We start from the raw sequence: 24,991 nt of genomic DNA, 5'->3' as shown, positions 1-24,991 counted from the left end.
GCCGTGGCAAGCCGACAGGAAAAATATTCCACGCCAAGCCGATCACCGCTTCACGCGGCCATGTCAACTGTATCTCTGCCGAAGAAGCTCAAGAGGATCCCAACGTCGTTCTTGGTACGCTTCTTGTTAATTGCCACCCGGCATCTGTTCTTTTCGATACAGGAGCCTCTCATTCTTTTATATCCGAAAGTTATGCTCGTTTGCATAATGTTGCATTCTGTGACATGCCATCCACTATGGAGATTTCTACCCCTGGTTCTAGATGGCAGACCTCTAGGGTAAGTTATGGAAATGAAATCCAAGTCGACAGACTTGTTTTCCTCGCGTCTTTGATAGCCCTTAAATCTTCAGATATTAATCTCATTCTGGGTATGGACTGGATGTCGGCTCATCATGCCCAAATCGATTGCTTCTCTAGGACTGTTCAACTCACCCATCCTTCGGGAAAGATAGTTAATGTCTTGACCCGAATAGCCAAGCGACAATTATATTCTCTTAACGCCAGCCCTTTGCCCGACCTTGAGGACGTTCCGGTAGTCCGTGACTTCCCGGATGTCTTTCCAGAGGAATTGCCAGGTGTTCCACCTGACAGGGATGTTGAGTTTGTAATAGACCTCATTCCAGGAACCGTTCCGATTGCTAGAAGACCTTATAAGATGGCTCCCCTAGAACTAGCCGAGCTTAAGAAACAACTCGATGAGTCCTTGAAAAAGGGTTTCATCCGACCTAGCTCATCTCCGTGGGCTTGCCCCGTCCTATTCGTCAAGAAGAAGGATGGTACGGACCGGATGGTTGTAGATTACCGACCTGTCAATTTGGTCACAATCAAGAACAAATATCCACTTCCCAGGATCAACGACCTGTACGATCAGCTCGCTGGATCCTCAGTCTTCTCCAAGATGGATTTGAGGTTGGGCTACCATCAAATCAAAATTAGAAACGGGGACATCCCTAAAACGGCCTTTGTTACTCGTTACGGCCAATACGAGTACACCGTCATGTCCTTCGGTTTAACCAACGCTCCATCCACCTTTTCTCGGTTAATGAACTCAATCTTCATGGAGTATTTGGATAAATTCGTCGTGGTTTACCTCGATGATATACTCATCTACTCCAAGAACGAGGAAGAACATGCCGAACATCTAAGGCTAGTGTTGCAGAAACTTCGAGAGCATCGCCTTTATGCCAAACTTTCTAAATGTGAATTCTGGTTGTCAGAAGTGACCTATCTGGGTCATGTAATATCTGGTAAAGGTATTGCTGTTAACCCTGAGCGAGTTCAAGGCGTCCTTAATTGGACTCCACCTGAATCGGTCAAGCAAGTTCGGAGCTTTCTGGGCTTAGCGAGCTATTGTCGTCGCTTTGTCGAGAACTTCTCCAAGGTTGCTAAACCTCTAACCGAACTCCTCAAGAAAGATAAGAAGTTCGAATGGACTCCACAATGTGAGCACAGCTTTCAGGAACTGAAAAGACGCCTGACTTCTGCTCCCGTACTGGTACCGCCAGACTTCTCCAAGGATTTTGTTATCTACTGCGACGCCTCGCGACAAGGACTAGGTTGCATTCTCATGCAAGATCGACACGTAATTGCCTACGCTTCACGGCAATTGCACCCACACGAGGAGAATTATCCTACTCATGATCTAGAGCTTGCAGCTGTAGTCTATGCACTTAAGACCTGGCGACATTACCTCCTCGGTAATCGTTGCGAAATATTCACTGATCACCAAAGTTTGAAGTACATCTTCACCCAACCGGATCTGAACCTCAGGCAAAGACGTTGGGTTGAATTGATCACAGATTTCGACTTAGGAATAACCTACACCCCAGGGAAAGCCAACGTCATGGCTGATGCGCTAAGTCGTAAATCTTATTGTAACAATCTGATGTTACAACAAAGTCAACCGCTTCTCCATGAGGAATTTCGGAAGCTTAACCTTCACATTGTTCCTCAAGGATTTCTTTCCACCTTGATTGCGAAACCTACTCTTACGGATCAAATCATTGCTGCCCAGAAGCGAGATAAGGGAATAGCTAAGATCAAGGAGAACATTGCTAGCGGAGGTGCTAGTTGTTTCTCCACAAATGATCATGGTGTTGTGTACTTTGAGAACCGTCTAGTGGTTCCCAAGAACCAGCATCTACGGCAGTTGATCCTTAAGGAGGCTCATGAATCTCCTCTCACTATTCATCCCGGTAGTACTAAGATGTATCAGGACCTACGCCAGAGGTTCTGGTGGACTAGGATGAAGAGAGAAATTGCTCAGTATATTGCTAATTGCGACGTTTGTCGTCGTGTAAAAGCAGAGCACCAACGGCCTGCTGGCACCCTTCAACCCTTAGCTATACCTGAATGGAAATGGGATAAAATTGGTATGGATTTCATTACCGGTTTTCCCAGGACCAAGAGAGGGAATAATGCTATTTTCGTCGTGGTCGATCGTCTTTCCAAAGTAGCCCATTTCTTACCTGTTCGTGAGAGTATAACCGCTAGTCAGCTGGCAGACTTATACATCTCCCGAATAGTGTCTCTCCATGGTGTTCCTTTGGAAATTAACTCGGATCGAGGAAGTCTTTTCACCTCTCGATTTTGGGAAAGTTTCCAAAATGCTATGGGAACCCGTCTCTCCTTTAGCACCGCCTTCCACCCTCAGTCGAGCGGTCAAGTGGAACGCGTCAACCAGATTCTAGAAGACATGCTTCGAGCCTCTGTTATCTCATTCGGAATGGATTGGGAGAAGTGCCTTCCATTTGCCGAATTCGCTTATAACAACAGCTATCAATCTAGCTTGGGTAAAGCCCCTTTTGAAGTTCTCTATGGACGACGGTGTCGAACACCCCTTAACTGGTCAGAGACCGGGGAAAGACAATTCTTTGGCCCGGATATGATTCAGGAAGCAGAAGAACAAGTTCGCATCGTTCGTGAGAAGTTGAAAACAGCCCAATCTCGTCAAAAGAGTCAATATGACCGAAAACATAAGGCTATGACTTTCGAGGTTGACGAGAAGGCTTATCTTCGGGTCACCCCTCTGAAGGGAACCCATCGTTTCGGTATCAAAGGCAAATTGGCTCCTCGTTACATTGGACCTTTTCGCATTCTCGCCAAACGAGGAGAAGTTGCCTACCAGTTGGAACTACCTCCGCATCTCTCCAGAGTCCACGATGTCTTCCACGTTTCTCAACTCAGGCGTTGCTTCTCGGATCCTATCCGTGAAGTGGACCACGAAACGCTTGATCTCCAGGATAATCTTACATATCGAGAGTACCCCATTCGTATCCTCGATCAGGCCGAGCGTACCACTCGACGCCAGAACATCATGTTCCTCAAAGTACAATGGTCGCACCATTCTGAGGATGAAGCAACCTGGGAAAGGGAGGATCGTCTTCGACTTGAGTACCCCGCCTTCTTCCCGGAGGAACCCAAATCTCGGGACGAGATTCTTTTGAGTGGGGGTGAGTTGTCACACCCTAGCTAGTCATGCATTAGCGTGTGTGCATCATGTTTAAAATTCCATTTAATTTGAAATGGGGATTTGTGAAACCCTCAGAATCATTTTGAAAATGACCCAAATAAAAATTTCTCCAAGAAGGTCCAAGAAAATGCTCATGTTGCTCTCTGAAAATATTGGACAGAGATAAAGATCAAACCAATATTTTTAGTGGCTCATGGACATTTATTTTGGGCATTTGGAATTAATGCATAAATATTTGCATTGGAAATATATTTCTATATATATGAAATATGGTCCAAATATTATGCCATTTCTAAAGGAGCTCTGGAATAATATATCTAGCCCCTGCAAAAATTGGCATAAGTTAAATAAATGATTTAATATATTATTTAAATCAAAACAAATGTCAGAAATTAGAAAACAGAAAAAAATAAAAGGGAGAAGCTTACCTGGGCTCCTCCCTGTGCAGCCCATCCAGCTGGCCGGCCCAGCCAGCAGGCGGCCCAGCCCGCCTCCCTCCTCTGTCGTCTTCGTCCCGACAGAGGGAGGGGAGTGTGGCCGGCGCGCGCGCCCGCCACCGCGCCACGCCACCTCTCTCCCTGCTTGCCTGCCCTCCCCTCCTCGCTCGTTGCCCTGGACGACGCCACGCCTCCCCCCTGCTCTCTCTCACTCTCCCCCGGCTCTCCCCTCCTCTCCCTCGCTCTCTCTCTCACACGGCCGAACACCACCGTCGCCGCCGTTCGCCATAGCAGCCATCTCCGGCCACCCCTCACTCCCCCGACTAGCTCAGGAGCTCCGCCTCGACCTCCTCTTCCTCCCCACCGCTCCACGGGTCTCCGGAAGCTCTGCATCGCCGTCACGCCGCCGTTCCCCTCTTCGGGCTCCGACCACCGTCGCCGACGAATTCGCCGTCTCCAGCGCGTCCCCGAGCCCGCTTCGACGCCCACTGCAACCGCGGTGAGCCCCGAGTCGTTTCCCCCTTCTTCCCGGGTCTCTTTCGACCTCTAGGCCTTAGCCCCACCTTGGCCGAGAGCTCCACGCCGCCGGCGATGTCGCCGTCGTGGCCACGGTCACCGTAGCGCCCAACCGAGCACACTATCGTGCTCCACGCCTCACTAGGAGCACGTAGCGCGCACTAACGCCTCCCCAAGCCCCCTGCAACGTCGATTCCGACCACACCCGAACTCCGGCAGCCGCAGCCGAGCTCGCCGCCGTCAACTCCGGCCACCCCGAGCCCAACCACCACCACCAATAGTCGCGGCTCAACCTCAGCAACACGTAGATGCCTTCCGCCGTCCATTTGGTTGCCGGAATGGCAAAAAGCACTTTCGCCGCCGTCTCGGGCCTCGCCGGCGTCATGTCGCCGGTGGGGTTTGACCTGTCCGACCTGAGGTTTGACCCCCAGGGTCACTGACGCGTGGGCCCTGTCGGTCAGATGGTTAGATTAGCGCTAACCACTGTTAGTTAACCCCTGACACTGACCAGTGGGCCCCAGCGCCACTAATTAATAATTAGAATTAATTTAACCCTGTTTAACCCCCCTGTCACTGACGTGTGGGCCCCACACGTCAGGTTTGACTCCAGCCAGCCGCAGTTGACCACTGACGTCATGCTGACGTCATGCTGGCGCAATAATTATAATTTCTGGATTTAATTTAAATCAGGAAATTCCAGAATATTATTTAAACTTCAAAAATTCATAACTTTCATTCTGTAACTCCAAATTGGACAAATTATATATGAAAAATGATCAGAAAAATCCAATCTATCCATCTGTACTATCTTCATGCATGATCAAACAAGTTAAATTGATGTTTTAAGCAGAACAAGGAAAAGCACTTTAAAAGGCCATATTTGAATTTGAAATTTGAATCCTTGATTCAAATTTGTTCAAACCCTTCTGGTTTTAGTTGCATTAGCCCAATACACTCATATTGCCATGTTTCATGCATGCATCATATTGTTGCACATTGTTTGGTGATGTTTGTGTATCGGTGCTCTCTGCGGCAGGTTCTGTCCCCGAGGAGTACCGTGATTACCCTAACGAAGAACCGTATCAGTGCATCGAACCATCAGGCAAGCAACCAACCATTTGATCATATCGATACAATCCCATGTTCTCGCTCCTGCTCTCTTTTACTGCATTAAGACAACGCGATTCAAACTGCTGTGTGCTACGGTAGTTGAACCCATTTCCTCTGCATGACCTGTCATTGCCACAGTAACTAGATGAAACCCACTAGCATGTGTAGGAGTTGATTGAGCCATATGTATGTGTTGTTCCTACCTTGCTATGCCTGCTATGCTTAGAGTCGTGTCAGGTCTGGTTCATCTGGGTGATGGGCTAGAGTGAAATGATTATGTCGGTAATAAGAGTGGTATGGTGAACACGATTTGGTAAAGGTATCGATGAGAGGCCATGTAGGAGTACATGGTGGGTTGTTTCATTGAAGCCGGCCTTAAGCACTGAGATCTGTATGCGTGATTTAAGATACAGCTACTACCATGCATTGGGCCCTGAAATATGACCCCGCTCGACTTCTTATTCACCCTAGCTCTCTGTCCAGGAGTTGCAAGTAGTTTCTGGTGTTTGTAGCCTACTGGAGGCCGTGGACAGCGCTGACCGTAGGGGTGGGCTGTGATGCGGTAGGTACGTGGCCGGGTGTACCGAATACCCGTTAGGTATCTCGGGAACCCTGTTCACATCGTTCGGGGCCGTATGGGAAACCCCGGCCGGACTCCCTGCGGATGGAACCTGAATAGGCGATAAACCTGGACTACAGGCTTAAGTGTTTAGGTAGGTTGTGGTCTAGACCCAGTCGGCTTTCGCTTGAAGTCTGCCGAGCACATGTCGTGTGCAGACGCTAAGTGGTGGAAACATGTATGAAGAAGTACACCCCTGCAGGGTTATCACAATCTATTCGAATAGCCGCGTCCGCGGTAAAGGACTACTTGGTTGCCTATACAGTTCATAGACAAGTAAATGGAAACTGTTAAAAGCCTCAAGATAAGTGTGAGTGCCGAGGATGGCTCTTCCGTAGGAAGACGGAGATGGATCCTCGGTAGTGTATTGAAGTGGTGAGTAGTGGACTCGTGTGCGCAAAACCATTTCGAGTTGAAGTATCGTAGGATAGCCTAGCCAAGAGTCAAAGCTGGCTTGCTGCAATAACTCCACCAACCCTTCTTGATACTAAGCATGTATGTAGGATCTGATGTAAGTCTTGCTGAGTACCTTTGTACTCATGTTGCTATAATTTACATTTTTACAGAAGACGCTGCAACCCCTTCTGATGGGTTCTATGTAGACGTTGACATCAACGAGTAGGCTAAAAGACCCAGGTGGTGACCCTGAGCTTGTGAAGGACCACGTAGTATAGCTAGACTTTCCAAGCCTTTTTTATTTTATTAGTTGTCTGTACTCAGACAAGTTACTTCCGCTGCTGGTTTGTATGACTGTATGACTTGTGTGTTGGGTCGTGAGACCCGTACCTTTGTGTATGTTATGTATGGCTCCCTGAGCCTTAAATAAAGTACTTGTGTCGTAGAGTCATGTTGTGATGCTTCGTTGTATTTGCACATATCGAGCATATTGTGTGTATGATTGAAATGCTTGGTATGTGTGGGATCTGACTATCTAGTTGTTTATCTTTAGTAGCCTCTCTTACCGGGAAATGTCTCCTAGTGTTACCGCTGAGCCATGGTAGCTTGCTACTGCTCTGGAACACTTAGGCTGGCCGGCATGTGTCCTTCTTCGTTCCGGTGTCTGTCCCTTCTGGGAAATGTCACGCTTTGAGTACCGGAGTCCTGTTAGCCCGCTACAGCCCGGTTTACCGGAGTCCTGCTAGCCCAGTGCTACAGCCCGGACCCACTTGCTGATGACCGACACGTTCGAAGCTGGGTCATGGATGCCTGTCCCTGTAAGTCTGTGCCACTATGGGTTTACGACTAGTCATGTCAGCCCGGGCTCTTTATCATATGGATGCTAGCGACACTATCATATACGTGAGCCAAAAGGCGCAAACGGTCCCGGGCAAAGGTAAGGCGACACCCGTGGGGATACCGTGCGTGAGGCCGCAAAGTGATATGAGGTGTTACCGGCTAGATCGATGTGACATCGAGTCGGGGTCCTGACATTGAATGAGGTTTTCTCAGGATTATCAAAGTGGTACATAATATTTTGCACATATTGAGCATCAAGGGTTTTAGGAGGTTCCCCATCTCCATGAGCAGAAAGTACACCTAAATTTTTTGGTATTTCGCGTTCCATATCCGTAACTAAAGATAGATAACAACTAAGAACAGCAAATAAAAATTACTTAGTGATAAAGCAAACAAGCACACATGAGAATATTCAACCCACGCTATTTCTCCCCGGCAACGGCGCCAGAAAAAGGTCTTGATAACCCACAAGTATAGGGGATCGCAATAGTTTTCGATAAGTAAGAATGTCGAACCCAACGAGGAGCTAAAGGTAGAAAAAATATTCCCTCAAGTTCTATCGACCACCGATACAACTCTACGCACGCTTGACGTTCGCTTTACCTAGAACAAGTATGAAACTAGAAGTACTTTGTAGGTGTTTTTGGATAGGTTTGCAAGAATATAAAGAGCGCGTAAATAAAAGCTAGGGGCTGTTTAGTTAAAGACACAACTAAATTAGTTTTAGTAGAGAGCTTTTTGTTACAAGAAAGTTATTTGTCCCTAGGCAATCGATAACTAGACCGGTAATCATTATTGCAATTTTATATGAGGGAGAGGCATAAGCTAACATACTTTCTCTACTTGGATCATATGCACTTATGATAGGAACTCTAGCAACCATCCGAAACTATTAAAGATTCATTAAGGTAAAACCAAACCATAGCATTAAAGTATCAAGTCCTCTTTATCCCATACGCAAACAACCTACTTACTCGGGTCTGTGCTTCTGTCACTCACGCCACCCACCATAAGCAGATCATGAACATATTGCAAACCCTACAGCGGGAATCCATCACGCTTGCGCGACACGGAGAGCACCATAGGACAACACCAATAATAAAACATGCAACTCAAACCAATCTTGATCATCAAATAACCCATAGGACAAAACATATCTACTCAAACATCATAAGATAGCCATACATCATTGGGAAATAATATATAGCGTTGAGCACCATGTTTAAGTAGAGATTACAGCGGGTAAGAGAGAGGTTACACCGCTGCATAGAGGGGGGAAGATTTGGTGATGATGGCGGCGAAGTTGTTGGTGAAGATTGCGGTGATGATGATGGCCACGGTAGTGTTCCGGCGCCACCGAAAGAGAAGGGGAGAGGGGACCCCTTCGTCTTGTTCTTCCTTGACCTCCTCCCTAGATGGGAGAAGGGTTTCCCCTCTGGTCCTTGGCCTCCATGGCGTGGGAGGGGCGAGAGACCCACCGAGATTGGATCTATCTCTCTGTTTCTGTGTTCTGTTCTACTGCCCTTTCACCGTTTCTTTCATATCAGGAGATCCGTAACTCTAATTGGACTGAAACCTTCGCCGTGATTTTTTTCCAAAAATTAGCTTTCTTGCAGCCGAAGAAGGGCATCAACTGCCTTACGGGTGGCCCACGAGGGTGGGGGCGCGCCCTCCTGGTATGGGCGTGGGCCCCTGCCTCGTGGCCACCTCGGACACTGTTTCGCGTTGATCTTTCTCCCAGATTTTCCAAATATTCCAAAAATAAGCTCCGTCCATTTTATCCTGTTTGGACTCCGTTTGATATGGATATTCTGCGAAACCAAAAACATGCAACAGACAGGAACTGGCACTGGGCACTGGATCAATATGTTAGTCCCAAAAATAGTATAAAAAGTTGTCAAAAAGTATATGGAAGTTGTAGAATATTGGCATGGAACAATTAAAAATTATAGATACGACGGAGACGTATCAGTTGCTGCCGTGGCCTTGAAGGCGAGCCTGAGCGCCCTCACTGCCTCTTTAGTGTCCCCCTTGATGGTGAGGACGCCCTTGCTCCCTGGCATCTTCATGAGGTTGTAGGCCGGGTGAGTCGCCGCCATGAACTGAGCAAGAGCCGGGTACCCGAGTATGGCATTGTACGGGAGACCGATGCGGGCGATGTCGAAGTCCACTAGCTCTATGCGGTAGTTGTCGCGTGTGCCGAAGGTGACAGGGAGGCAGATCTGCCCTAGAGAATGGGCAGCTCCACCACCCACTCCCGGAAAAGGCTTGCTGAGGCTGAGCCGCTCGGGCGGCACGTGGAGTATGCTGAAGGCTTCCACGGAGAGCAAGTTGAGGCCGGCACCTCCATCGATGAGGGTCTTGGTGACGACCACGTTGCAGATGGTAGGTGTGCAGAGCATTGGGAGTATGCCAGAGCCGGCAGTGGAGCCGGGGTGGTCTTCCAAGTCAAAGGTGAGGTCGGCCTCCAGCGAAGCCCAACCCGGCGGAGCCCCCGGGCGCTTGGAGGCTGCTCCAATCTGATGGAAGAAAGGCTTGACGTGGCGATCTAAAGGCGGCGCTTGGGAGCCACCCAACAGCGCCGCGACTGCGTGGTGCGCCGGCACCGCGTAGCGCATGGTGAAGAGGTTGCGGAGTTCTTCCCAGGACGCCACCATGGATCCTAGGAGGTTGAGCAGCCAGACGCGCGCCTCGCCGGCGAGGGCCATGGGGAACCAGTTGGCCATGATCTTGTCGTCGCCTCCGGCTTCGAGGACGGCCTCCTCGTATGCCAACAGGAACGGTGCCGGATCTGCCGCGCTGTCGTAACGCAGCGGCATCTCCAGCCTGAACTTGGTTGGCCATCGCACCTGCCATAGAGCGGGGGCCAGGGCCCGGTACCCAGACTCCCTGCTGCAGGTGTTGGTCGCAAAAGTGGGTGGCGGCACTCCTGCCATGGGAGCGATGCGCGGCGGCACTGGGCGCAGGTTGGTGGAGAGGAGCTCCGGCGCACCCCTACTTGGCACACCAAATGTCGGATGTGGGGTTCCGGCAAACCCTTAAGGTTCGAACACTGGGGTGCGCACGAAGTCTTTCCCTCCTACCGATCTATGCTCTAGCTTGCTAAGATCTCGCGGACGAACTGGACGAGCTCACAACACAGAAAGAGACACGGGGTTTATACTGGTTCGGGCCACTTTTGTGGTGTAATACCCTACTCCAGTGTGGTGGTGGTGGATTGCCTCTTGGGCTGATGATGAACAGTACAAGGGAAGAACAGCCTCCTGAGGTTGAGGGGTTCTTGTGGCTAGGCTCTCGATCGGATTGGATCAAGCTCAGATGAGATGCCTCTACTGTGGTGGCTAGCTCTACTTATATAGGCCCTGGTCCTCTTCCCAAATATCGAGCGGGAAGGGAGCCAACAACGGCGGGCAAATTTGAAGGGGGACAACTAGTACAAGCTATCCTGACAAAAGCAGTCTTCGCCTGCGAAAAGCTCTGTGGTGACGCCGTCTTGGGCTCCACGATGACCTCTGCCTTGCCGTCCTCCTGGTCTTGGTCTTGTTGCACCAATATGGCAACCTTTTCCTGGTGCCTCGGTGCTCTTCGCCTGCGCTTGCTTCCTTAGCACCAAAGAGGAAATGGGGATGCTGCGCGCACTGGCGCCCGCCTGGCACCCGCCTGGCGCCGTTCGTCATGGCTCACGTCACGAGAGCCTCATGAGATTTGCCTCGCCTTGATATTTCCACTAGTCGTGAGCCTGCCTAGCTAGGCCACTCCAGAGGAGGTATTGCGTCGTCCGCCTCGCGAGGGTCTTGGATGCCTTGTCAATGAAGATGGGCCGTATGGCCTGTTGCTTAGACACTCCGTGGGCCGCAGGCAGGCAAGTCTGGGGACCCCCGTTCCCAAAACACCGACAGGGACCATCCAGCTTGGAACGCATACTCGATCGTTCGTGCCAGATACATGGCACCCCAGACAAACCAGCCAATCATACCAACAGGGATTGTTGGGTTTTCAAACAGGCCGGCAAGTTAAATGCCGAGAACAAGGAAAAGGGATCACAAAGTGAGGCCGATGACGAAGAGCCCCGGCAACCAAATTAAGGGGGGCATAAGAAGTACCCCCTCAAGTCAAAATGGTGAACATGATATATGCTACACACATCCCCAAAAGGGAGCGGAAGCACGCACTAAGGGACGTTTATGCGATAGAGCCAGTCGCCCCAAAATTCAACCCGTGGTCATCGTGCCCGATCACTTTTGATCGTCAAGATCATCCGGCCAGTATCCGGCATGGTGGATCGGTTGCACTAGTCCTGGACCCAATCATTGATGGATTCCATCTAACGCGAGTCCTCATGGATGGTGGCAGCAACCTCAATATGCTCTATCAGGATACAATACGCAAAATGGGCATTAACCCATCACGGATCAAGCCCACAAGGACTACCTTTAAAGGAGTCATACCAGGTGTAGAGGCCCGCTGTGCAGGCTCAATCACACTAGAGGTTGTCTTTGGATCCCCTGATAATTTCCGAAGCGAAGAGGTAATCTTCGACATCGTCGCATTCCGTAGCGGTTATCACGCACTGCTCGGGTAGACAATATTTGCTCGGTTCAACGCGGTGCCGCACTATGCTTACCGTAAGCTCAAGATGCCCGGTCCACACGGCGTCAAAATGGTCAATGGAAACATGGAATGCTCCCTCCGCACAGAGGATCACATCGCCGCCCTAGCAGCAGAAATACAAAGCGGCCTTCTCAAGCAGAACCGTAATCCAGCTACCGAGCCCCTGGACACCGTTAAGAAGGTCCGGACTATGCTGCAACAGGACAGCTCGGCTCGTCAAGAGCTCGATTAGCAATTTGGCCTCCGTCCCAGCCCCGGTCAAGCAGTGGCATTCATACCACGCGTACATAATTACGCACTCAAAATTCCATGGGCATCCATAGAGGCAAAGCTAGCTTGTAATCCATTGTTCGGCTCGGCCGATCCCGGGCACACATATACTTTCACTATTTCCTTTTCCCTTTTCCAGGTTTCATTTACATAGGCCTTCTTGGACGGCCTGATTATCGGTCCTGTAAAAGGATAAATATACCAGGATGGCAGGAAGCACAGACGTACAGGGGAAGTTCTAGAGGTCAAACTAACGATCACTCTACCTGTTGTCAGGACCCACACGTAGCTCACCTTTGATTGTTGCATGTTAAATAGCCGGTTGCTTATCACACTATTGGTATCAATGCGCTTTGACGCATTAATCCAGTTATAATGGAAATAGTTCGTGGCCCAAGTTAAGGGCCCCAGATATTACCTCTGTTCTCTTTCTGTTTTCCTTTCGATAACTCATCTTGTAGCACCCGTACACTTTGGTACGTTTCATATTTTCCAGGGGCTCCCCAGTGCCCCATAATACGGCAACAAAGTCCGAACACTTTTTGTAGTATAGTTTGGCACCCCGAATTTAGCATTATATGCATTGTCTCTGAATCATGTCTTTGGTCAATAGTTGGGTTGCCCGGCTCCTGTGCTTGCTACCTTACGTTCCGCTATATCGGCTAAGGTAGTAAAGGGAGAACTACTACGATTGTGCCTTGGTTTATCCAAAGGAGCACCTCAGTAGAGAAAGCCGAAAACTGACAGTCATGACGCGGCGAGAGCAGGTCAGCTCTTCGGAGGTTGCAAATTGTTGGAGATTTCTTCTGCTTTACACGAAGGATCGGTACTTCCCGATCAGACGCTTATAGCACTCTATTTCTAATACTAGGGGCTGCGTCCATGTTTTTATTGTCGAACTCCTATGGCTAACTGAGGGCGTTATAGTCGAATAGTCTGGTTGTCTGGTTCGTTGCGCTAAACAACTCCTTTAGGACCATATAATTGGATCAAGATTGTTTAGATTCCATCCCGAACAACTTCGTACTACCTACGTGGGGGAAGAAGCCGACGACTGGCCAACCCTTAGATTTCATACAACACGGCCACATAGGAGGTAAGATTAAACATAACAAGCATTATATTACAAACCCACTTTGTTTTATCATACAAGGTAGAGGCAACTGGAATACACTCATTCAAAGATGACGTCTTTCGCACAATGATCCGCAACAATGCGGGGCCCCTCCATGACGTCGCCAAAATATCGCTCGGGTGTGTGGTACTCCTTGACCTCAGGCGACCCTTTGGTCGCTAGCTTGACAACATCCATCTTCGCCCACCAGACATTGATGTAGGAGAATGCCAAACGCGCACCCTGGATGTAGACGGACCGCTTGACGACGTCCAGCCGAGGGCAGACATCCACCGGCTGCTTCACGAGCCCGAAGTAACTGTTGGGTATAGCTTCGACTGGCCACAACCAGATTATTAAATCCTTCATGGCTAGTTCGGCCACCCTATGCAGCTCAACCAGCTGTTTTAGCTGATCGACGAAGGGCACCGCATGTTCTGGCGCAAGATATTGCAACCAGAACAATTTCTCCGTGGAGCTCCCTTCCTTGGCTCGAAAGAACTCCGCCGGGTCGGACACACTGCGCGGTAGATCTGCGTAGGCTCCTGGAGAACTCCGAATCCGGGTTAGTAAGAGATACTTCTTCCTCATATACTTGCTTTACATACTAAATGCCTTACCCACCGCAATCTTCCTGGCCTCCTGGATCTCTTGGAGGGCGCCCTGGGCCTCATGCCAGGCCATCTCTGCGCTCTGACGAGCCTTGGCGAGTTCGGACTCTCGAGCCGACGCGTCGCCCTCCAAGGTCTCGCACTTCCTCACCGTGTCCTGGAGCTCTTGTTGAACCTCGTTGACCCGGGCCTTGAGCTTCTTACGGGCGGCCTGCTCCTTGACAGCCTTCCCCTCGGCTTCGCCTAGGGCCTTTTTCAGGGCCTCGACCTCAATCGTCGCTCCTATACATATCATGACACTTCGGTCAATATATATCATCTTACTCTTTTCGAATATTTCCCGGGTTATTACATACCTTGATTCTCCTAGAGCTGCCTTTTCACCTGGCCGAGCTCCTCCTCGGCCTGCTCCAGTCTCCGCTTAAGTTAGGAGACTTCGGCAGCATGTGAGGTCGCGGCCAGCAGCGACGCTTGCATATTCATTCCAGAAAAAATTAGTTAGTTTCCTACAATAAAGGATTGATCCTCTGTCCGGCTTTTCTTTCCGAACACCGGACAGTGTCTCAAGGGCTACTGTCTATATTGGGATTTTCTCTCTTTGTGTCGCTTACCTCAAAACATGTCAGCAGGCTACTGCAGGCTTCAGTGAGTCCACTCTTCGCGGACTGAACCCTTTCAATCACCGTTCCCATAAGAAAACGATGCTCATCCACAATGGATGCCCCTCGCAGCACTTCCAGCAGATTATCCGGCGCCCCTAGTTGGACAGGGGTCACCGGTGGAATTGGCGCACCCCGCTCTTTCGAAGGAGGATGCTCGCCGGATTTCGAAGTGGTATTGGTCTCCGGAATCGTATCCGACTGAGGGCCAAACTGAATATGGCCGTCCTCGCCCATCTCCATGGGGTTCTGTTCCCCCATGTGTCCGGCGGTAGAGGTCTCGCCCTCTAGCGTCTCCCTGACAGCGGCCTGAGCCTCTCCCCGGATTGGAGCGGCCCTTCGGGACAGCACCTCGGTGTCGTCCTTGGCCTTGGGAGAATCAGCGGCCGGCGGAGATTCGTTGGCCATCGCCTTTGAGTCCAACGAACCCCCTGATGAGGATCACCGGAAGCTGTCATGAGCCGGACTGTAATAGCACAATTAACCATGTCAGTACATTGAAGAGGAGAGGCTGGACATGTGGGTATGCGGGAGTCATAGCATTTTCGAGGCAGCTTGAGGCTTAGTGCGGGGGTGTCGCTCCGGACTGCTATCGACGTCCCACGCGGAATTATCCGCGAAGGAGCCCTTCCCTTTCTTGGACGTCCCCGCCTCCAGGTTCATGGAGGCCGCCCTCTTCTTCCTTCCCTCATCAGGGGGAGGGTTGTCCTCCTCCTCCTCCTCCTCCTCCTCCTCGTCATCTTCGGCGGCGGAGGAGCGGGTCTTCTCTTCGTACGTCGCGTCCGAAGCGCCCTTGCGACAGGTGTCGGTGTCAAAACCAGTGGATCTCGGGTAGGGGGTCCCAAACTATGCGTCTAGGATCGATGGTAACAGGAGACGGGGGAAACAATGTTTACCCAGGTTCGGGCCCTCTCTATGGAGCTAATACCGTACTTCCTGCTTGATTGATCTTGATGAATATGAGTGTTAAAAGAGTTGATCTACCACGAGATCGTAATGGCTAAACCCTAGAAGTCTAGCCTATGAGTATATGGTAATGAATCTCTCCCATCCAGACTATACTCTCCGGTTTATATAGATACCGGAGAGATCTAGGGTTACACGGAGTCAGTTACATAAGAGGAAATCTTCATAATCGGTCACCTAGCTTGCCTTCCACGCCAAGGACAGTCCAATCCGGACACGGGTATAGTCTTCGGTCTTCGTGTCTTCACAGCCCATTAGCCCGGCCCATGGATAACAGGTCGGACGCCTGAGGACCCCTTAGTCCAGGACTCCCTCAGTAGCCCCTGAACCTGGCTTCAATGACGAGGAGTCTGGCGTGCAGATTGTCTTTGGCATTGCAAGGCGGGTTCCCCTTCTCCGGAACTCCAAGATAGTCTTCGGACGCGATGATTGTATCCGGACCTGTTACACACCATGCACAACTGCAGAGATAATATATATATTTTACACGAGTCCCATCTGCTAACAGCTTTCTGCATTACATCCGCTCGGTCATAATTTCGAACCGTCTGTCCCATGTTCCAAGAAGCGGTTGCTATTGGCATGTCTTGTTGAAGCAGAGATCGTGTCCCCTTATCGCAGGATTCTCATCAATGCAGGCATGGGTAACCCAACTGTGTCGTTTGCACAGCCTATGGGAATAGGCGAATCTTAAGGCGAGCGAGGAGGCGTTTAATGTTTGCTGCCTTTATAAGAGGATAAGGATCCCCTCTTCCTCTTCTCACACTTTCCCGATCGTGAGCTCCAGCGCCCAAGTTTTCTTCTCCTTTCCACTCAAGCAGCCATGTCCGGATCCAGTGGTCAGGGCAAGTTGATGGTCTCCTCCGTCAAGGAGGAGGACATTACTGAGCTCCGGGCAGCCGAATATTTGGCGAAGGGAATTGCCCATCGCTTGCCAGCCGAGGGACAAATCGTCCCCACGCCGGAGCCCAACGAGAGGGTAGTATTCCTCCCTTATTTCTTCCGCGGGCTTGGGTTTCCACTCCACCCTTTCGTCCGTGGGCTAATGTATTACTACGGGGTAGATTTCCATGATCTGTCCCCAAATTCCTTCCTCAACATCTCAGTGTTTATCGTCGTGTGCGAGGCCTTCCTCCGCATCCAACCCCACTTTGGGCTGTGGCTCAAGGTCTTCAACGTGAAGCCAAAGGTGGTGGATGGTCAGCACGTGGAATGCGGAGGGGCAATGGTGAGTAAATTATCCAACATCTCCTGGCCCAAAGGCACCTTTGTGGATACGGTAAAGGAGTGGCAGAAGAAGTGGTTCTACATCACAGAACCACGCGGCACCACCTGGGCCGCAGCTGCCGAATTCCGCTCCGACGCTCCTGTTCGACTCACCTCTTGGGTCGAGAAGAGTCTGGACTGGTGCTCCCCTGACGAGCTGATAGCGCTGCAGACGCGTGTTCAGAGCATGGTAACACAGAGCATCAAGCTCATTCATGTGATCCAGGTGATGTTAGTTTGCCAGATCCTTCTGTGCCAGCTCCGAAGTCGGCCGCTGTGGGAGTTCAATCCGAAGAAGCACCAGGCCCTGGTGAGGCTCTTCGATACTACGCATGAAGGCACATGGAAGTTGCTCTTCAAGGGCTATGAGAAACCACCGACCACGGATTCAGACCATGGTCACGATTATACACACCCTGCCAGCAAGGTATGTTATTTCGACCGTATCCTCAACCTAATTCTTTCGAGGATGATGTCTGAGCTTTCGTTATTGCTCTTTCAGGGCTGGGTGGAGAGGGCGAAGCGGATCCAGTGTCCGGCTCCGCTGCTTGAAGAGCCAGTCATCCCACGTCTGGCAAAGATGTTGGTGCCGGCTCCATATAAGGCGCCGGAGAAGAAGGCCAAGAAGAAGGCAAAGGGAGCCAAGAGTGGCCTCCGCCGCAAGGGTACTTCGGACGTGGCGTCCGAAGACGACAAAACTCATTCCTCTGTCCTTGAGGACAATGACGGGGAAGAGGAGGAGGAGGAGGAAGAAAACAATCATCCCCCTGAGGAGAGGAAGAAGAAGAGGGCGGCCCCGGTGCATCTGGAGGCGGAGACGCCCAAAAAGGGGAAGGGCGTTTCGGCGGTCAACACCGCATGGGACGTCGACAGCAGTCCGGAACGACGCCCCCCGCACTAAGCCCCAGGCCGCATTGTAAGTGATATGGCTTATTTATGCGCATCCAGCCCTTTCTCTCCATTATCTTGATGTAGTTAACTGTACCATTGCAGTCCGGCCCGCGACCTAATCTAGCGATCCTCGTCTGGAAGTTCGTTGGCTCCGTCGGAGATGGTGAGCCAGTTGCCACCGCCTGCTTATTCCCCCGGGGCCGGGGACGGCACCAAAGTGCTATCCCGGAGGGTCAGTCCGAGTCGGGGGGGGAGCCCAGGACACTGTCCGGGAGGCGCCACGAGGCGAGGCCTCCCTTGCCGGACACATGGAGGAAACGATCCCCATGGGGACTAGTGAAGAGGGCCGCACCCATCTTGGCCCTCAGCCGAATACGATTCCGGAGACCCAAAAGGCTCCGGAGTCGGGCGGGCAGCCCTCTTCAAAGGAGGGGGGGTGCATCGCTTCTTCCGGTGGTCCCTGTCCATCCAGGGACGTGATAACCCACAAGCATAGGGGATCGCAACAGTTTTCGAGGGTAGAGTATTTAACCAAACTTTATTGATTCGATACAAGGGGAGCCAAAGAATATTCTCAAGTATTAGCAGCTGAGTTGTCAATTCAAGCACACCTGGAAACTTAGTATCTGCAGCAAAGTGTTTAGTAGCAAAGTAATATGATAGTGGTGGTAACGGCAACAAAAGTAAAGACAAAAAAAGTAATGTTTTTGGTATTTTGTAGTGATTGTAACAGTAGCAGTAGGAAAGTAAATAAGCGAGAACCAGTATATGGAAAGCTCGTAGGCATCGGATCAGTGATGGATAATTATGCCGGATGTGGTTCATCATGTATCAGTCATAACATAGGGTGACACAGAACTAGCTCCAATTCATCAATGTAAAGTAGGCATGTATTCCGTATTTAGTCATACATGCTTATGGAAAAGAACTTGCATGACATCTTTTGCCCTACCCTCCCGTGGCAGCGGGGTCCTATTGGAAACTAAGGGATATTAAGGCCTCCTTTTAATAGAGAACCGGAACAAAGCATTAGCACATGGTGAATACATGAACTCCTCAAACTATGGTCATCACCGGGAGTGGTCTCGATTATTGTCACTTCGGGGTTGCCGGATCATAACACATAGTAGGTGACTATAGACTTGCAAGATAGGATCAAGAACTCACCTATATTCATGAAAACATAATAGGTTCAGATCTGAAATCATGGCACTCGGGCCCTAGTGACAAGCATTAAGCATAGCAAAGTCATAGCAACATCAATCTCAGAACATAGTGGATACTAGGGATCAAACCCTAACAAAACAAACTCGATTGCATGATAAATCTCATCCAAACCATCATCGTCCAGCAAGCCTATGATGGAATTACTCACGCACGGCTGTGAGCATCATGAAATTGGTGATGGAGGATGGTTGATGATGACGACTGCGACGAATCCCCCTCTCCGGAGCCCCGAACGGACTCTAGATCAGCCCTCCCGAGAGAGATTAGGGCTTGGCGGCAGCTGCATATCGTAAAACGCGATGATTTCTTCTCTCTTATTTTTTTCTCCCCGAAAGCCAATATATAGAGTTGGAGTTGGCGTCGGAGGGTGTCCAGGGGGCCCACGAGGTAGGGGCGCGCCCTAGAGGGGGGGGGGCGCCCCCACCCTCGTGGATAAGGTGTGGGCCCCCTGGTCTTCATCTTTGGTGAGGATTTTTTATTATTTTTTCTAAGGTGTTCCGTGGAGTTTCAGGACTTTCCGAGAATATTTTCTTTCTGCACATAAAACAACACCATGGCAATTCTGCTGAAAACAGCGTCAGTCCGGGTTAGTTCCATTCAAATCATACAAGTTAGAGTCCAAAACAAGGGCAAAAGTGTTTGGAAAAGTAGATACGACGGAGACGTATCAACTCCCCCAAACTTAAACCCTTGCTTGTCCTCAAGCAATTCAGTTGACAAACTGAAGGAAAGAAAGAAAAACTTTTACAAACTCTATTTGCTCTTGTTGTTGTAACTATGTCTAGCCAGCATTCAATTTTTCAGCATATATCATAACTAACCATATTTGCAATAATTCTCAGGTCTCACAATTACTCATATCAATAGCATAATCAACTAGCGAGCCATAATAATAAACCTCGGATGATAACACTTTCTCAAAACAATCATAATATGATCTAACAAGATGGTATCTCGCTAGCCCTTTCTGAGACCGCAAAACATAAATGCAGAGCACCTTTAAAGATCAAGGACTAACTAGACATTGTAATTCATGGTAAAAGGGATCCAATCATAGTCACACCTAACATAGATTAATAGTGATGAATGCAAATGACAGTTGTGCTCTCCAGCTAGTGCTTTTTAATAAGAGGGTGATGACTCAACATAAAAAGTAAATGTATAGGCCCTTCGCAGAGGGAAGCAGGGATTTGTAGAGGTGCCAGAGCTTGGTTTTGAAATAGAGATAAATTGCATTTTGAGCGGTATACTTTCATTGTCAACGTAACAACTAAGAGATGGCGATATCTTCCATGCTAAACAAATTATAGGTGGTTCCCAAACAGAATGGTAAAGTTTATACTCCCCCTCCACCAACAAGCATTAATCCATGACTTGCTCGAAACAACGAGTGTCTCCAACATACATCAGGTCCCAGGGGGAGTTTTGTTTGCTATTAATTTTGATTTAGTTTGCATAAAGCATGGGACTGGGCATCCCGGGGGACCAGCCATGTTCTCGTGAGTGAGGAGCGGAGTCCACTCCTCTTGAGAATAACCCGCCTAACACGGAAGATAAGGACAGCCTTGGTTGATACATGAGCTATTCGAGCATACAAAACAAAATGTTTATTTGAAGGTTTAGAGTTTGGCACATACAAATTTACTTGGAATGGCAGGTAGATACCGCATATAGGAAGGTATGGTGGACTCACCTGGAATAAATTTGGGGTTTAAGGGATTGGATGCACAAGCAGTATTCCCGCTTAGTACAGGTGAAGGCTAGCAAAAGACTGGGAAGCGACCAACTAGAGAGCGACGACAGCCATGTACATGCATTAAAATTAATAAACATTGGATGCAAGCATGAGTAGGATATAATCCACCATGAACATAAATATCGTGGAGGCTATGTTGATTTTGTTTCAACTACATCCGTGAACATGTGCCAAGTCAAGTCACTTAAATCATTCAAAGGAGGATACCACCCCATCATACCACATCATAATCATCTCAATAGCATGTTTGCATGCAAGGTAAATCATTATAACTCATAGCTAATGAGGCATGGCACAAGCAACTATGATCTCTAATTGTCATTGCAAACATGTTTATTCATAATAAGCTGAATCAAGAACGATGGACTCATCATATTTACAAAAACAAAAGAGGTCGAGTTCATACCAGCTTTTCTCATCTCAGTCAGTCCATCATATATCATCATAATTTCCTTTCACTTGCACGACCGAATGGTGTGAATAATAATAAGGGTGCATGTGCATTGGACTAAGCTGGAATCTGCGAGCATTCAATAAACATGAGAAGACAAGGCAATATGGGCTCTTGGTTAAATCAACAATAAAGCATATAAGAGCTACTACAACAATATAATCATGGTCTTCTCCTACTGACTCCCAAAGAAAAGAAAAGAAATAAAAACTATTTACACGGGAAAGCTCCCAACAAGCAAAAGAAGAACGGGAAATATTTTTGGGTTTTCTTTTTAATTACTACTATAGCAAGAAAGTAAACTACTACTAATTTTTTTTGGTTTTCTTAAGGTTTAACAAACACACAAGAAGAAAACAAGAGAAAGAAAATAAACTAGCATGAATATTACAGTGAAAGAGTATGAGCACCGACATCTAGCAATGAGTGTGTGTGAACATAAATGTAATGTCGGTGAGAAATACGTACTCCCCCAAGCTTAGGCTTTTGGCCGAAGTTGGTCTATTGCTAGGGATAGCCTGGCGGATACCCGTAGGTGTAGCTGGGGTCGTACTGCGATGAGGAATAGTTTGGATCATACTAATTTGCAGCGGTTATCGCCTACTGAGCTGCAGCGTGGAGTCGGGCTTCCTCCGCTCTCCTCTCGTACTCATCTGCCTCCTCCCTAGTAATAGTATATCGTCCTTTTGTCTGTGAATCAAAAAGGGCAGGAGCAGGGAGAGTAATATGGACAACATGCCGTTTGTTAAAAATTAAATGATATAAAAGAGGTGATTCGGGTCGCTCAACAAAATGATGTGAGGCCATGGAGTCATAGTCTAGATATGCAGTGGGCAACTCCGTATCATCCTCATGGATGTCTATCTCAAGAAAATTAGCTAAGCGGGTTGCATAAATTCCTCCAAAGAAATCTCCATTATATCTATTATGATGCAACCTACGAGCTACAATGGCTCCCATATGATAAGATTGGTCTCCTAACACAGCACTCCTGAGAATGCTAAGATCAAGGACACACATGTGGCATGCTTCATCCTTAGCATTTATGCATCTACCGATGAAAAGAGCAAAATAATGTATAGCAGGAAAGTGAATGCTCCCTATGGTAGCCTGCGTTATATCTCTAGATTCCCCTACAGTTACACTGGCAAGAAAGTCTCTAAATTCAGATTTAGGGGGGTCCCTAATACTGCCCCATGATGGAAGTTTGCAAGCAAGAGTGAAATCCTCTAAGTCCATTCTATAAGATTTATCATAAAGATCAAACATGATTGAAGGAGAATTACGCGAAGATGAATACTCAAACGTCCTCACAAATGAACTTGTGAGATCATGATATTGGGGACATTTTTCAGCCTCAAAATCCTCAAGACCGGCATTGCGCAAATATGCTTTGATTCTTCTTTAATTCCCGCATGGTCCATAAAATTTTCCGATGGCCATTCGCAAGGCCGTACTGGAGCGTCTCTTGGTGGATCCTCGTCAGCATCACGCATAGCAATTCTGGGTCCTTGCTTCTTAGAAGAACCACCTTGGAACATCTTCCTAAGCATATTGTTTTTCGCTGACAAATTCTGAAATTTTTAGTAACTTCAAACAAAAGTGAACCAACTTCAATAAAACTGATAGCAACTACTCCTACAAGTGCCTAGAGCCTATATCAAGCATTAGAACTACTTGGAACCATATAAATTTGACATGCAAGCTCAAGAACATGGTCACCTATGCAGCACAAATTTGCAAAGAGTAGAGCACTAGAACAAAAACTAGTTGGACCAATGGAGGAGTCACATACCAAGGAACAATCTCCCCAAGCAGTTTTGCGAGAGGTGCTTGAGCAAGGAGATCGAAAATCACAGCAAAAGTGGTTGGAACTCATGCTTGAGTTGGTTTTTCGGGTTTGTGTGAGACAGAGGAAGAAAATGGGTGCTGGGATAAGTGGAGGAGGGCCACCGTGGGCCCACGAGGCAGGGGGGCGCGCCCTAGAGGGGGGGTGCCCACCACCCTCGTGGCCAGGTGGCAGCTCCTCCCGTGGTAATTTTTTCACAGTAAATCCTCAAATATTCCCGAAAAAATCATATTAAATTGGCATGGCATTCTGAGGACTTTTATTTTCGAGAAATTTTTATATTGCATTGATAAGCCAGGAAACAGACAGAAAAATACTATTTTTACTTTATTTCTACTAATTAACAGAAAATTTAAAGAAGGTACAGAAGGTTGTGCTTCTAGTTTCATCCATCTCATGCTCATCAAAAAGAATCCACTAGCAAGGTTGATCAAGTCTTGTTAACAAACTCATTCCGATAATCATGAAACCGGAGAAATTTAGAATAACACTAAGTTACCTCAACGGGGATATGCACATCCCCTATAATAAGTATATCATATTTCTTTTTGACAGTAGGAAGAGGAAATTCAATACCTCTTAATATAATCGATGGAATTTTTCCAATAGAGTTGATACTATGGACTTGACGTTGTTTCCTCAGGAAGTGTACCATATGCTCATTACCATTAACATGAAAAGTGGCATTGCCTTTGTTGCAATCAATAATAGCCCCTGCAGTATTAAGAAAAGGTCTTCCAAGAATAATAGACATACTATCATCCTCGGGAATATCAAGAATAACAAAGTCCGTTAAAATAGTAACATTTGCAACCACAACAGGCACGTCCTCACAAATACCGACATGTATAGCAGTTGATTTATCAGCCATTTGCAAAGATATTTCAGTAGGTGTCAACTTATTCAAGTCAAGTCTACGATATAAAGAGAGAGGCATAACACTAACACCGGCTCCAAGATCACATAAAGCAGTTTTAATATAATTTCTTTTAATGGAGCAAGGTATAGTAGCTACTCCGGGGTCTCCAAGTTTCTTTGGTATTCCACCCTTAAAAGTATAATTAGCAAGCATGGTGGAAATTTTAGCTTCTGGTATCTTTCTTTTATTAGTGATGATATCTTTCATATATTTAGCATAAGGATTTGTTTTGAGCACATCAGTCAATCGCATACGCAAAAAGATAGGCCTAATCATTTCAGCAAAGCGCTCAAAATCCTCATCATCCTTCTTCTTGGATGGTTTCGGAGGAAAAGGCATGGGTTTCTGAACCCAAGGTTCTATTTCTTTACCATGTTTCCTAGCAACAAAGTCTCTTTTATCATAACGTTGATTCTTTGATTGTGGGTTATCAAGATCAACAGCAGGTTCAATTTCTACATCATTATCATTACTAGGTTGAGCATCATCATGAACATCATCATTAATATTTTCATTAGGTTCATGTTCATTACCAGATTGTGTTTCAGCATCAGACATAGACATATCATTTGGATTATCAGGTGGTTCAGCAATAGGTTCACTAGAAGTTTGCACAATTCTATCATTTTTCTTTTTCTTCTTCTTAGAAGAACTAGGTGCATCAATATTATTTCTCTGAGAATCTTGCTCGATTCTCTTAGGGTGGCCTTCAGGAGACAGAGGTTCCTAAGTCATTCTACCAGTTCTAGTAGCCACTCTAACAGCATAATCATTTTTCTTACTATTCATTTCATGGAGCAATTCTTTTTGAGCCTTAAGTACTTGTTCTACTTGAGTGGTAACCATAGAAGCATGTTTGCTAACAAGTTTAAGTTCACCTCTAATATTAGCCATATAATCACCCAAGCGTCTAATCTTATAAGCATTTTCTTTTAATTGTCTACCAAAATAAGCATTGAAGTCGTCTTGCTTAAACATAAAGTTATCAAACTCATCCAAGCACTGACTAG

The sequence above is a fragment of the Triticum dicoccoides genome, chromosome 2A, assembly GCF_002162155.2.
Source record: "Triticum dicoccoides isolate Atlit2015 ecotype Zavitan chromosome 2A, WEW_v2.0, whole genome shotgun sequence".
NCBI classification, from domain to species: Eukaryota; Viridiplantae; Streptophyta; class Magnoliopsida; order Poales; family Poaceae; genus Triticum; species Triticum dicoccoides.
The sequence above is the reverse complement of the archived record's forward strand: the minus strand, read 5'-3'. Positions refer to the sequence as shown.